Genomic DNA, 15,695 nt, shown 5'->3' with positions numbered 1-15,695 from the left:
AAACCTGGTTCCAGAGTGTAATCTTTTGAAAATGCAAACCTTTCTGTCGCTGTGTAAACTGGCGACGCACGGACCCTGCGAGAACGGTCTCATGCATGCATGTAGCCTTTTTCTATGGTGGGTCATTACAAGATTACACCGCCAACTACTGGCCTGGCATGCATACTACAACATGTTTGGTTGTGAATCTGTGTACACGTGTTTAATTTTCACAGTGTTATAATATGTATGCAGATTTTTTTTACATGCAGACGAAAGACTTTAACATTTTTCATGTGCTTATCGAAATGTGGCCTAATACTGATGCTAAAACAATCCTTTTAGATTGGTACAGTTCCTGAACCAATGATAAGAAATAACAAAAATAAAGCAAAAATGACAGTAAATGACAAAAAACTGCTTTTTAAAATGATAAAATAATAAATAAAATAATGAATGAATTGGAAACAGCTATCAGGGTTTAAATGCTCTCAACATTAAAACACAAACCCATCCTCTACGACCTCAAAGCACATGAACACAGCAAACCCGTAGGAATCTCTTCCCAAACTGGAAACTATAACTTTCCGACATCACATGAACGCAGCATTACTCTTTGGTACAATTTAAGCCATCAGATCCAATATTTTTTATACTTCTGATGCCAAAAACTGGGACGTCATCTACGTAGGAATATGGTATCTAGTTCTCCTGATACATCAATCAATGAGCACGTTTTTGCTTAATTTTAGCCGCAATTTTTCACCAGCGTCTTATCTGGGGAGCCGAAATATGCGTCTCTTTAAGTGAAACCAGTTTAAAAACAGGTAGGAGACTTACAGCTTTAATAATCCAGTGAGCAGGCAGGTGCTGCTGCAAAAAAATCACTCATCCTGAGCTGCACTCACCTCGGATGTCTTATCTCCCGCGCAGGCCATAAGCAGCCGACTGTGTTTTTTTGCCAGGGGATAATTGCAGCTATAGGAGGGTAAGAAATAAGAGATTTGCTCAATTAACCGATATAGCACAGCTGAGGACAGCACCTGTGCATATTGGAGTCCCTGTTTTTTTTTGTGCGTGCAGATAACATGGCCGATTACCCTCTGAAGTGTGCAGCGACCGAGCTCAGTCTGTAACATCCCCTACCTGCTGCAATGCAGGGGATACCGCGTGCAACCACATTGTGTTTAATTGCTCTCTGGGTGTTAATATGCACTCGTGTTTGGAGTGTTTCATTTTCACCCGCCTGGTGTAACGACGAGCAGATCGCTGGCTGCCAGTTTTGAACAGTTGGATAAAATCTCGGTGGTTCTGGAAACCTGCGAGTCGCTGGAGCACGAAGACAGATCCTGCTGTTTTTCTATATGAGCCCAAATGAAATTACCTGTTTACATTCAGCGGCGTGTTAACCAGCAGGCTGGTACATTAAAGTAAGCAAGCTGTGGAGAGCTGCTGGGAGATATCAGCGTGTTTTAAACGGGGTATTTAGACTTTACAGGAGACTTAAAATACACCTGTGATCTCTTTTTTTGTTCCAAGTTTGTGTTTTATCAGTAACAGTTTGTCCTCCATCACTTTATATTGAGAATGGCATGCCTTAAAAAATGCTTTTCCAGTGAATGACACTGAGTGGCTGACATTACTATTATCATCTTCAGCTGCTGCCAAATGTGTGATGGCTGGTCAACATAATTTAACTATAGCTGACGTAAAAATACAAATGCTGCAATCTTTACTAGTAGTTTGCAGAATTGTAGTCAGTTTTTACAGAACTGTGTTAACTATTCCCAATAATGTAGCTTTTTGCAGAATATTTGTAACTATTTGCAGAATTGTAGTGACTTTTAGCAGAATTTTATTAACTTTTTGCAGAATTTTAATACTTTTTGCAGAATTGCCTTCACATTTTGCAGATTTTCTTTAATATTTTGCAGAATTGTGGTTACTTTTTGCGGGATTGCAGAAACTATTTCCAGAAGTGTGGAATCTTTGCAGAATTTAGTCACTTTTTGCTGAGCAGAGTAACTTGCTGATTTGCAGTTACATTTTGCAGAATTTATCAACTTCTTCTAAATTATATTAACTATTTGCAGAATCGCAGTAACTTTGCAGAGCTGTGGTACTTTCTTTTTGAATTGCAGTTACTTTTTGCAGAATTCTAGTTTTTGGGTTGTTTGGGTATCTTCAGTATATTTAAATTTTGGAAGATGCATATTTTTATTAGCAAAAATGGATGCATATTGGGTACAACTTTAGTACTTTAACATTTAAAAAGGAGTTTGCTATTATTGGTTTAATTTAAAAAAATAAATGTATAAATGTACAAATGAATGGGATATTGTTATGATTTTAGCATCAAAGTATTAAAAATACTGTAGTGTGAGCTTAAAAGTAATGACAGATGCATGTGTTTCAACAGAGGAAGGAATAAAGTAGAAACTTGGTTATTTTGAACAACAGTCTTGGCAATTTGGGTGTAGATTAATGAGTTTACAAAGAGCACCTGAATGCACCATGAAGTCCCTAGATGACACCAAAATGAGATAGAGCCTCTCAACATGTGTTTTTTTAATTCAGTTCTGAGAATTATTGGATTGGTGCTTAGCAGATGTTAATTCTGGACCCTGATGGCGGGTGAAAATACAGTAAATGTACTTATTCATCACGTCTTACAGTCTTTTGTGATGCTTTGATTGTGCATGTCCATATCACCGTGATGATGGCAATACAATGTACAACTGTATCGAGCTCAAACCGAAAAAAAAAGGTGAATAGTATTTTAAGGCCATTTTTGCATCATTTGAAAGTTGTTGATGGCTCCATCAAAGCCATGTTAATGACACATGTACCAATAACATATCAGTCCATATCAAATGGCATCATTAGAGGCTTAAAGTCCACTGTCTCGTTCAGCTGCTGCCAAATGCAGCTTCACTCTGAAGCCAATAATTAGCTTTCCTGTCACTCCACCCCCTATAGATGCTCTACGTTACATGAGATCAGATCAAATGGTAAAACACACTAATCTTCCTGTCAGAGAAGTAAAACGAGCGGTGTGCACCGGCGTGTGTACCGGTGCTCCTGGTTCCCCAACACAAACAAACCAGACAATTTCTGCTGGCAACATTGCTTCAAAAAGGCGGAAAAAAAAGTTGGTTAGCAGATGTCAGTTGTTGTGTTTATCTCGGCGGTTTTCCTTCGCTCATGCATGGATCTTCTATCAAAGAGGGCTTATCCGAATAAAGTGCTTAAAAGCTTTTCAGACGCCTGGTGATCTGAACAATTTTTGGCTTGATCTGCAGACTAAACAAACCATAATGATGCAAGCTTGTGTAAAGATGTACACAGCAGTCAAACAACAAATGCCCGCGCTTGATGTTTTTATTAATGTTTTCTCTTCTTTTCATCAGCTTTTGTTCATATCTTCACTGTTTTTTGGATCTAAACACAGGGGTAACTCTGCTCCTGCAGAGGTGCAAAGAAAAGGACGGTCATAAATTCATGCACAGAAACGAAAAAGACGCCGCTTTCTGTCCTGGCCTTGCAAACTCAAATTTCCCCCGGGACGGTAAAGGGGATTGCAGTGTGTTCTATGCGAGACGTAATCAAAAATATTCAAATATTCCCCCAGTCAGCCGAGGAACGACAACAATCCTGCAGAAAAGGTGTATTTTCTAGGACGATATAATAAGCCGACCGGCACTCCTGCTGCCGCAAAGTAAAAGACGGCATTAAGTTTTTAACACTCTCTGTATTTTGTAACAAGGTTGGATGTGGGAAGAAAGTTAGCAGACATCCTCTCAAGACCTGCCGGTCTCATTTCAATGCAGAGATAGGAGCGTCGGGGCGCTCCTCTGAAGTCACAACTTCTGGCTCACATGACGGGAGCGAGACGTGGCGAGATCTGCCTCGCTAAAGCCAATCAAAAGACCTGAATTCTATTTGTTTTGTTTCAAGGGAAGACGACAAAGGGGGCCTCAAGGTCTTCTTCAAGATGGCTCTGAAGCCTGAGAGGAGAAAAAAAAAGAGAGAGTGAAGAGAGGGGGGGTTGAGGAGAAAGAAGGGAGGACCGAGGCTTTCAAGTGCCCGTCCTTGGTGGGACCTTTGCCGCGGTGCCAGGTACACAGCTTTTAGGAGGGGAGGGGTGTTTTTTTCATGTTAGTGCGTGGTTGGGAGTTATTAATATTCTCAAAGACAGAATTTTCTCCCCCGGATTGAAATAATGGATCATACTTAAAAGGGGAAGAACTCATTTCAGGTTTTAATACGGTAAGCCTGTTGGAACCAATTATTGGAGGTGCTTTGCCATTGTCATCTTGCATTTCTCCTTGAGGAGATTAACTGGCGACGCTGAAAAGGCCTCGCGGTATCCAGGATTTCGCTCATTCCGAGAATCTGCCTGAAATGGAATATTTTTCTTGATTTGTGTGTGTGTGTGCTGTACGTCTGTGCGCGTGTCAAGTTCCAACGTGTTTCACGTATTTTGGCTTCATGTTCTACCTAATTATTGCAATTTGATCCTAAAGCAGGAGTGGCCTAATCCTCTGCTGTACTGCAGAAATCCTGTTTCAGAAACTTTGGTAATAAATTTGGCCTGTTTTAATAGAGACTGGGAAAGTAGCACTGTGACGGCAGAAGGACGGCCTCCCCGGGAAGCTCCTCTGTTTCCTCGTATGCAAATTGGTGCGAGGAGACAGTGGCGGCAACTCGCACAAAGTTGGGAGAAGTTGTGAAGGGAAGAAAGCAGAAATCCCTCGTTTTCTTATGTTCTCCGTTTCCAGACTGCCCCCTGAATGCTGGAGGCTCAGTGCAGAAGTGTGTGTGTGTAACAGGGCAACTTTTGCACCCACGTAGTTCTCCGGTTTGCACAAAGCAGCATTATTCAAGCTCCGCGATTGTTATGAAAGCAGCAAGTCACCTTAAAACAACGGTCTGCACGTGCATGATAAGGTGCAAAGCTTCATTCAGATGTAAAGTGATTGAAGTGTTGTGGTTGTTTGCAGCAGTGATTTTCAGCTACTGGTTTGAAAAGAAAGTGGCGTCAGACTCAAACTGTTCAGAAAACCAGTTTTGGGGTATCGGAAGTTTCGTCAAGAAATATTGGTGGTATGGATTTAGTGTAGCTATAAAAAAAATAATACTTTGCAAAACAGTTCTGCTACTGACAGTTTTAGGTGATTTGCCAAGCATGTTGTAGATATTTGATATGCCAGTTTCCTTTGGCATATCTTGCACTCGACTTTTTGCGGGTCATCTTTTCAAATTTTAAGCTATTCGAGACGCTCGATTCAGGACCCCAACAAAAAGTACATTGTCAACTTTTTTCTTTTCTTCTGTGAAAATGAAATACAAAATGTAAAATTTACTCTAAAATTCACAAATCTTATTGCAATACCTGTCAAAATAATCACAATATGATTTTTATTTTTTTTAATTTATTGCATATTGTGCAAAAATTAATGGAATTACATTCATGTGGACTCTTCATTAGGAGCGCTTTTCGAATATATATACAGTTGGTTATTTATTGCACCCTACTGGGAGCGCAGAGAGTATTTGGGGCACAGATGGAGCAGCAGAGCATCAGGCACAGTAAAAGTGGAGCTTAATCGTTAATTGTGCTGTGTTTAAAAGTTTGCTTTCACTCACGTCTGCAGCAGCTGCTCCTCTCATCCATGTATGTGATCAGATCAGCTCGGACCAGATCGACTGAACGCAACTTCAAACTTAAAAACTGCTGCTGAGAGAAAAACATTAAAGAACTCCTGAGGAAGTCCACCTGTACTGCATCCACCTGTCCACCTGTCATGGACCCATGAAAATGTCCAAATTTAGAGAGGGGACACAGAATGATCCTCTGAGGGCCTTTTGCAGGACTTTCGACCTTATGTTGGAAACCACTCACAGCTCACCTGATGTGTGTCCTTTGACTTTGTCCTTAGTTTTATTTTTTAATCTGCTGTGTTGATCTGTAGCATTAATAAACGCGGGCGGCGGTGCCTCTGCTCTGTAGCTGAACCGGCAGCTCTCGGCCCGTATGACTGCTCTTCTCCATCAGACTGAATCACAGAAATAATGCTGGACTCTGTTATCACAATGTAACATTACACGTGCTACCTAAACCTCACTGCAGGACATGCTCCTTTGTTATTTTCAGATTCCCCTCCTCCCCCTGCTCCCCCCATCTCTTCCCCACGAGTGCCAGGAGTGAGCATCGTTCTCGGATCATTACTCCTCAAAGAAATTTAAGCGCGGGATGCCATTTAATTTTTTTTTCCCTCCCCAAATGCAGTCCGTCATTAGAAATCCTAGCTGTCATGGCGATGCCATTTTTGGTGCGGAGTGTTTGTTGCCTCATTTCTTTTAATTTTATCTCCATTAGCTTAATTCTTTTTTAATATTTCCATCTAACGAACTTTACAGTCCATTTTGTCTCAGTGTCTTGCTAAGCGAGTTTTATGAAGCAGGCAGTTGGCTTTTCCATTTGAGAGCGGGTGAGGAGGGGGAGGCGAGCGGGGGGGTAATCGAGGAGGGCCCCGGTGCTTTTGTCAGCTTATTTTTGGCACCTTAGCTAGCAGTTCTGCTTCTTCGCCTTGATTATACAAGCAAACAACTGCATGAAGTTCATTAACAATAAAGCACAGGCTAATTAAGCCGAGCCCCTTAGACAAACCAGCGCTGTCATCCCGCATGTGTTCGCCGCTGATTGAGCTGTTAAAGATTTACCTTCACTCGTCTTTTACCTCCTCTGCTCCCTCGCAAGGGCCTCGCTTATTTGTCTCGGAGGGCGTTTAACCTCACGGAGAGTCGGCGGCTGCCATTTGGGTTGTAAACACTTTACTTCAAGGTAGAGTGGCCTTACAAGGCCAGAGCGGTGTTTACTTCCTGCTTTCATTATGTCGTGCCTTAATATGCTGCAGGCGCCTTCCGATCTCCCCAAAGACTTCTATCTGTCCATCCGTCTATCCGCACATCTATTAACAACACACTGATCCTGTTACACTACAGGCCGTGATGCGGCGCCATAAATTACATGTGAATCAGTCCCGCGTCTGCCCAGAGGTTGTGAGATACGCCATTAGCAGAACGGCCCTCCAGCCCTTTGTTAATGCAATTTGCTTAATTGCTCTGTATCAGTATACAGATGAGACGCGTTCGCTCGCAGAGGTCCGCAGAGAGCGTTCTGGACATATTTATTTTAATAATCGTGTCCTCTTATAGTTGCTGATCCTTTGTCCACTGATGACTGTCCTGGAGGGACAACAGTGTGGTCCAAACAGACAAAGAGTTAAGGCTACATTTCTACCAAGAACTTATCTACTCGGTAGATTTCAACATTTCTTCTTACTGCATTGATGTATCTGTTTCTGCTTTATATGAATATGTGTAGGCGTGTGTGTGTGTGCATGAGTACATGCAGTGCATTTACTGGTGATGGTCCTATTACTATTATTATCTGGGTAAGAGGAGTAGGATTTTTTTTTCATCATTTTGTTGTACTTATTTCACGTTTTTTGAAATTATTTATTTTTTTTTATTTTTATTTTTATTTTTATTTTTTTTTTATTTATTTTTATTTTTATTTATTTAATTAGTTTATTTAGTCTAGTTAGCAGTTTGATCTTTCATCCGTCTCATTCTCATAAATGTGATATCTCAAGACGGCTTTTAGGGAGTTTCCTCAAATTCGGCACAAACTTTTTAGATTCAAGAATGATCTGATTAATTTTTGATGGTTTAAAGTCAAAGGTCATGGTCAAAGGTTGTGTTTTCCACTTTAACTTAAGAATTCATACTCTAATTATACTACTACGACTACTACTACTAATAATAATAATAATAATACAAAATCATGAAAACTTGTATGAACAGATACAAGAATCCAGAACACAAAAGCACAATTCAGAGGATATAAAAGGTCAGATTTGGGGAGGCAGTGGGAGAGAAGTGTCTTTAAGTTTTTATTAAAAAAAATTAAAAGTCAGCTTCACTGTAACATCAAAATGTTCTTCAAAAAAACTTTTACTGCCATTATTTAACGTCATATCTCAGAAACAGAAGGGGAGATAGTAGAAAGTACTAAAAAAAAGTACTCTTGGGTACTTGTGCCGAATTCCAGGTACCGATATAGCTCCCGTTAGTGATTCAGATGCGAGCGATACTCGAATCCTGATGATGATGTCAAGAATTGTGTGCAAATACGTAAAAACGGTGCTGAAGTGTTAAGTTGCTTTTGTATCAGCAGCCTGTTTTGTGGATTTCGGACGACAATTTTAAATTTTTCACCACAGCGTGATCTCACATGTGCGCTGTAGATACTGGACCTACAGTGCGTTCGTTTTGAAGCATTCTGGGACATCACTTGTTAGGCAGAAGGTCGAAGCCGGATACTTTGGAGACCTGAGCTCCAACCTCGGCCTCCAGCCTTTATGTATGCCTCGTAACCTTCAGGCTACCTTCAGCTGCAGCTTCCTCCTTCATCTCCTCCTCCTCCTCCTCTTTGGTGGTGGCTCTGCTTCACCCCAGGGAGCACCGAGCCGCCCTTCCCCGCTGTGACGGCTCCTCTTCGGTGTTTAATTACAGGGGAGGCTGAGACGTCTGCCTCTCCTGTGACGAGTCGATGGATGAGAGGCAGAGGAGCCGAGCGGTGCAGGCTTAAAGGAAATGACCTTAGCCTCTGTGAAGCATGAGGGCGGCTCCTGATTGGTCCTGGAGGTAGATGAAAGGTTGTTTTTTTAAAACCTTTGTTTTTTTTTCCAAAGGTTTGTCATCACCTCCTTTTTTATACTTTCATTCTGTTTCTGTTTCTGGCTTCAAGTTTTGTTTTAAATGAGCCGTCTCTCCATGTTGACCTCGGGATCAGCTGTGTGGTCTCGTGGCTGAAAAAGTCTACATATTTAGACTACAAAGACAATATTGTTATTAAGAAGATAGGCCTCAGACTAATCCTTAACCCTTTGAAACCTGGATTGACATCACTTTTCTTATGCTGTGCTGATGCCTTCACAAGTATTTGAACTTAAGACATCTGAGCAGCTGGTTTGTTTTCTTTTGAAAACATGAGGAAAAAGCAATGAGCAACATGAAAAGAAATGTTACACTTATTGACATTAATAGATTTGGAAGACTTTGTTTTAAAAAAAAAAAAAAAATATATTAAAATATTTAAATTACAGAGTATATTATTATTATTATTATTATATATTAATTATTCTTATATTTTTTTCAAAAGCTAAGAAATGTAAAAAAATATATATACTCATAATTATTTATTTAAAATACGCAATATTATTATTATTATTATTTTTATTATTATTATTATTAAATCCAAACACTTTTTCCACAGGTTATTTCCTTGATTATTGTTTATATTTTTAAAACTTTTTCCTGTTTTTCTTTCTCCAATTTCTAGGTGATTTTCTTGTACTTCTTACTTTTTAAATTTTTAATTTTTTGTTTAAAGTTTAAAAGTTTGTTATGAGTGTGTGTGTGCAGGTTTTGGAGCCATTTCTTCTTACGTTTCTCATTGCCTTTACCATGTTTTTGACAAAAAAAAGAAAAAACGGTAAAAGGTAGATTTATTGTTATTTCTCTTAAACGTGGTTTAAGAAGAAACGAAATTAAAGGTCAAATTACTCAGCCTTTTAAAGGGTTAAAGGGCTTTGACTCAGTTGGACTTATAATATTCAGCTTTTTCTTGTTCAAACTAGAAAAAGCTGCATGTTGGGACAGAAAAACCTTATTAAAGAGGCATATCTGTTGCTGCAGAGCGAGTTGAAGTTCTGTGCTTTGCTTTGAGGCCTCAAGGCACCGACTGCTGGTTTTCAGATGGTTTCATATCTCCTGTAAACCTTCGCCATCCAAAGTTAGAGCATAAGTAGAGCGCCATAAATGTGTAGATTTACTCTTAAGAAGAGTTGAATCCTGCTCAAACACACTGTGTCTGTAGGTAGAAACTCCCTTTAGCACTTTCCCTCAAAGCTGCTCCAGAAAAAGAGAAGTTGTCGGTGATCAAAAGCTGCGCGGGGAACCTGAACAAAGACACAGCGTGCCAGTTTGAGGACGGGCGCGACATACGAGCCGTCAAACCGGCGATATGAATCTGCGCTGTAATTCAGAGAAAAAGAGATTAGAAGCAGATAATGGTCTCATATCTCAAAAGTTAACAGTGAGGCCCGCGTGAACTGTGAATAATCTTATAATTACTGATCTAATGCCATTAGGCCTGACAGAAATAGAGAAAGCAACGCATGGATGGGGCGCAGTTAATCAACTGTGCGCTCCTCGTTGGATCATCAGTACCCCCGCGCACGCTAAGGCCACGAGTGATGATAGGTATGAGTTTAAATGACAGCTTAAAGGAACATTACGCCGCACTCATATTTGGTTAACTTCCCCTACCAAATGGTTGAAAAACGTGACATTTTTTTAATGTGCCTCGCGGCCGCCTATCGCCCCCTCGATTTGTGAGGGTTTTTTCTTTCTTTTTTTTTTGCCTCGGGCTGTTCTTCAGGGAAAATCCACACTGACTGGAGTTCCCTCACCTTGTGCGCTCGTTTGATCCGTAACACAGAGCCGCTGATCTGACCGTGTTAAGCCTCTGTTCCAGGTTGTACTTGCAATGTGAGAATAATAACAAAAAAAAACCCAAAACAGAGCGCTGGAGGCTCCCCGTCTCTGATTCATGTTGTTTTCTTTTATTTCTCGGCGTGTGGGAGAGAACGCCGTGACAAAGTGCACACCCAGAGTTTGACAGTTTAAAGAAAAGATCCACCCTCAGATTGTCATCCACTGTTTGATCTCATCAATCTGTGATGTTCAATTTGATGGCAAAGTGTTTGGGTTGAGCCAAGCGATTGTCGCAAGTAAAATGCTCATATTGTCTGTATTTGACCAGTTATCCGTGGGAAGAATAATAACTATCAAATAGAGCTAAAAATGCAAAAATAACCGTGTTGATGTGTGTCAAAATGTCTGAGTGTGGATCTCTCCCTCTTTGCTCACTAATTAAAGGGTAACTTTGGTATTTTTGGACCCTTTTTTCCCATATTTTTGTGTCTAAGTTACTTTTTTTTAAGTTGCTTTAGTATTGAGCAGGATTACAAAAAACGCTGTAATGTAACCTCTCTGGGCAGGTTTGCATCGTCAGCTTATACTGCAAGAGTTTGTTTTCGCAGCAGACAGGCTCAGATCGTTAAAAGTGTCGGACAACAGAAACGGCCCCGAAATCGTCATAGCCGAGCCCAACAACAAAACAAACAAACAAAAACAGTCATTTTAACATGTTTAGAGGCGGCATATTTTCACATCTAATGGTGAATTAAGGGTCTTTTGTGAGTTTTGCTATTTTTCTGGCAACTTGACTTCATATTCACTTAAATTTATTTAAAACGCATTACCTTTCTGTCGACTTTAAAGTTTGTTTTACATTGATAAAAGATAACTTAAGGTGATTTAATGTAGCTTAACTTATTTTAACTAAATTGTTCTTGACTTAAGTTCACTTAATACTCACTTAAACTGACTTAAATATTGACTTAAATTGTTATATTTAACTTATTTTAACTTATTATAATTTGACTTGACTTGTCTTAACTTGACCTGTATTAACTTAATGTCCTCATCAAATTTTTTTAGTCTTTTTCTGATGTTTTTCTCATGTTTATTTGTTTTATGTTGTTGTCGTTAGTCTTTATGCTCCTTTGAGTAAAACAGATGTTCATTCATTCATTCATACTTATTTGAATGGAGTCAGTAGTGATTTAATGGCTGTTTCTGGTTAAACAAAAAGGATTTTACTTTTAAAAGAGGTCTTTATCTGCAGAGATACTACTACTACTACTACTGCTACTACTACCACTACTACTACTACTACTAGTATATACATTGCCAGGCACTTAGAATAATACACTGATTCTGTCATTGGCAAAAACAGAGTGGTTACATTTCTTTTTTGCACTCTTAGTGGACCAATTTCAAAACTTTTGTTCCCATGAGTCACATAAAGACACAAAAACATGGAAAAATAGGTCCAGGTTAAAAAAACAAAACAAACTTACCCTTTACATGTAACATATAAAGGGTAAGTTTTGATTGTCACAATCTGATGACTGAACTGACCCCGGATCTGAGTCATGCTCCAAATTATACTTTTGCCATGAAACTGATGAGATCAGACAGTTCATGTAAATCTGAGTTTCATTTTTTGTTTTTTTACTTTGAATTTGCCATAATTCTGTTTTCTTACACCGAAGACAACTTTAGGAGCCCCGGTAGCTGAATATTCACAGTTCATGCCAAATAATTACAACTGGGGCCTTTGTTGCCTTTCCCCTGCTTTTTCACAATCAGCTGTCCATAAATTGTGAAACACTGAGCTCCCTGTGAAGGTCAGTGTATAGCAGCGGTCTTTACTGAATCATTTTGGGCCCCTCAGAAACCGACCTGAGGAAAACCCACCCAAACCCGACATGCATAAATTAATTTTCACAAAAACCGAATCCAAAAGGGACCAGAGGACGGCTGCGCTCCGTCCAAAATAGACCCAAAGATAATTAGAGCCAATCCAATTAACAAGCAGTCATGGTGTAAAAGGGAGCAATATTTGTCCTAAGAATCAAAAGAGAAAAAAATCAACGTACACGCTCTGTCTCGCCTTAAAAAACGTGTTTTTTTCCCCCGTGGTGTCCAATCAGATCCACTTGGGTTTTAAAAATACTGACGCAAAGACCTTTGACCCGAACTTGACCATATCTGGACAGTTAAATAGTTGAATATTGGTAAAAAAATGTCACATGGTCTATTTTGGAGAGGAACTAATGTAGAATAATGGACCTTGAAAGACAAAGAATAGCAGTTTTGATCATTGTGTCAAAGTATTTTAGGTTGCATGTTTTCACTCTTCAACTTACCCAAAGCTTCAAAACAAATGATTTAATTTAATCCCTTTTTTATTATTAAGAAGCGCCTACTTTGATAAAAATGCATCCAATTTTGAATTAACTAGCTCAGCAATCGACTCTCATAATTAATCAAATAATTTGATAATCTGTTTTATTTTCTAGAAAATAATAATAATTCTCATATTTCAGCTTATTTAATGTTACATTATTTATTTATTTGTTTGTTTTTATTGTTGTCTGACATTAAATTGAGTATTTTTGGGGCCGTCTTCTCGGGCTTTGACAAACATTGATTGAGAAATTTGACTCCTCCTTGTTTGTACGAACTCTGCGTCTGATCTCATCTGATTCATGGCAAAAGGTTTTCAGTTTTTCGGTAGTTTATTCAGTATAAAATAAGATTTGTCACATTGTTTACTTTTGGGAAAAAAATTGAAAAAGTAGCAGTTTTGATAGTTGTGTTAAAGTGTGTTAGGCTTTATGTTTTTTTCCTCTTCAATATGACCAAAGCTTCCGAAAATTTCATTCACTTTTATTTTAGCATTAAGAGACGCTTTGTTTTACTGAAATTACAGTCAGTTTAGATTTTCGGTGGCTCTGTGGCTTCCTAAATACCGTGGCCTTCAGAGCTATATACTGTCGAAACAATGGAGTTGATTATTGACTGTAAAATGACGGTTTTGTCTTTTCGGCTGCCTTAAAGAAGGCGTGACATGTGTCTCCATCTCAAAGGGAAACTGCAGACTTCCTATAATTTGGACAGTATACATTGTATTCATTGTGTGAAATATATGACAGAAGTGCTGCTGTGTAGCGGCTCTGCTGCTTTTGTTTCTTTACTCTCATGGATGCAGATTTTCTTTTTTCGTGCTCAACTTTGAAGCTGCTTTTGTTCTCTCCTCGCTCCATGTTTCCTAATAACTGCACAATAACGGTATTTTTGTTAACTTTTACCTTTCGCATATGTCTGTTTTTCATCCGCCGGTGGCTCAGAAGCTCCAGGAATAAACAAATGTGTCAGAACACTTTGACGCTAATGGTGTCTCCCCAGATGAAGCTCCAAAATATTCAATTTTCATTTACAGGCGGTTACATTTTGGGAGCCCCGAGAGTAAGACTTTTGATTACACAACCTGCCATCTCTGTTGGAAGTTGGTCTTCCAGGGAATAAACATGGCCCATAATTAGGGAAACATGCAGATATAGTAGATGAGCAGTGATGGCGGTGGGCTGACCGGACTGGTCTCTGGGCAGGGAACGGCGATAATGAAGGCGTTTTGAATTTGGACTGAAAGTGGACTGATGGGCCCCCGGCTCTCAGAGACCATTTGGGAGGTTTCAATTTCTTTTTTCTTTTTTTTCTTTTTTTTCGGCCGGGAGCTTTGTTGTCGGTTACTTTAGACAAACTCAGCGTGAATGTTATTCTGTGTGAAGTATTACGGAGGGACTGCACATCATGTGGGACGTCCTTCATTTGCAGAAACGGTGACACCTGCTTTTAATAAGACGATAACAGATCTGCAGCCAGAATTCTTCACTGAAGTTATCATCGGCCTCTTTTAGAAAGCTTTTTTCCTCACGCTGCTGCTAAATGTAAAAAGTGCACACAGTGAGGGTGAAACAGTGAGAGAGAGTTGAGAGTTTTGCGAGTTTGTTCTAATGAACGAGCTTAAATCGGTTTCATTTTACACAGAACAGCTGAACCAACTTTTGTCATTATTACACATTTCGGCAAATTTAAAAAGAAGCCGACATCATCGGCAACAAATTCACTGATAATAAGAAAAACATGATGTTGTGTTTGTTTCTTAACAGATGAACAGAGCCACGAGTGTCTGACAGACTGCACGGTTTACAGCCGAGGCGAGCTCCAGCAACATGAAGGGCATCAGATTTTAATAGAGGTGAGCACAATTTGTGTTTATTTACTAAAAAGTTTATGTGTTTTCTGGGGTGAAGAGACAAGAGGAAGCTGCAGCTGCGTTGGTCAGTTGAAGAGATTGATTAATTAAAGTGATTTTTACTCAAAAAAGGTCAAAATTATCCGACTGGAGCTTCTTAAATGTGAATATTTTCAATTTTTTTACTCCTCTTTGGCAAAGTGAATATTTGTAAGTTGTGGACATTTGAGGACATTTGAGGACATTTGAGGATGTCATTTTGTCATATTTCAATATTACCGAGATACCGCCAAAAAAAGTTCTCCAGCTTCCGTCTTTCTGTGAGTATGCAGTCTACTCTTTCTCTCGCTCACTGGCCTACAAGTTCCCGCTCGGCTCATAGACGTCGCCGTTTGATGACGTGACAGATTTTTAAATCACTTTCAGGGCTTTCCTGCGTCCCTGGGAAACACATTTTACAATTTTCTGACATTTTATAGACCAAACAACTGAAGGAATAACTGAGAATAATCAACCAGTTTTCACCGGTAAATTTAGTCTCTTCAGAAAACTCAAACAAAGCCAACATGGCAACATTTTGGAGTTTCAGACGAGGACATAGATGTCCTAACCAGCTGTGAGTGATGCTGTGCACCGTTTTATGAGACGCCCTGTTTTTGTTTGTTTCTGTTTCTGTTTAAAAAGAGGAGATAAAGGTTCGATATCTCCTGATTTCACTGCAAAGACCAAGTCATGGTGGCAGCTGGCTGGAGAAAGATTACACATTAAATATCATAATACTTTTCACATTTCAAGGATTTTCAGACTTTTTGCAGATTTTTCAGATTTTTTTTTGGATTCTAGGACAATTTTAGGATGTTAGGATGTTTCTGGGGTTTTAGGATGTTTATTGGATTTTTGGACATTTCTCTAA

The 15,695-nt window shown here is 39.4% G+C and overlaps 1 long non-coding RNA gene across 1 annotated transcript in view; it reads left to right on the top strand.

Annotated features, from left to right (window-relative positions):
• LOC121962892 overlaps positions 1–14,763 on the top strand; it is a 68,699-nt gene extending 53,936 nt beyond the window's left edge. The window contains exon 4 of the long non-coding RNA XR_006107179.1: positions 14,697–14,763. This is a non-coding gene — a long non-coding RNA (uncharacterized LOC121962892). The remainder of the gene's footprint in view (positions 1–14,696) is intronic.
• The last annotated feature ends 932 nt before the right edge of the window (positions 14,764–15,695 follow it).

The sequence above is a fragment of the Plectropomus leopardus genome, chromosome 24 (assembly GCF_008729295.1).
Source record: "Plectropomus leopardus isolate mb chromosome 24, YSFRI_Pleo_2.0, whole genome shotgun sequence".
In the NCBI taxonomy this organism is placed as follows: domain Eukaryota; kingdom Metazoa; phylum Chordata; class Actinopteri; order Perciformes; family Serranidae; genus Plectropomus; species Plectropomus leopardus.
This window is presented reverse-complemented; position numbering and strand designations above follow the sequence as displayed.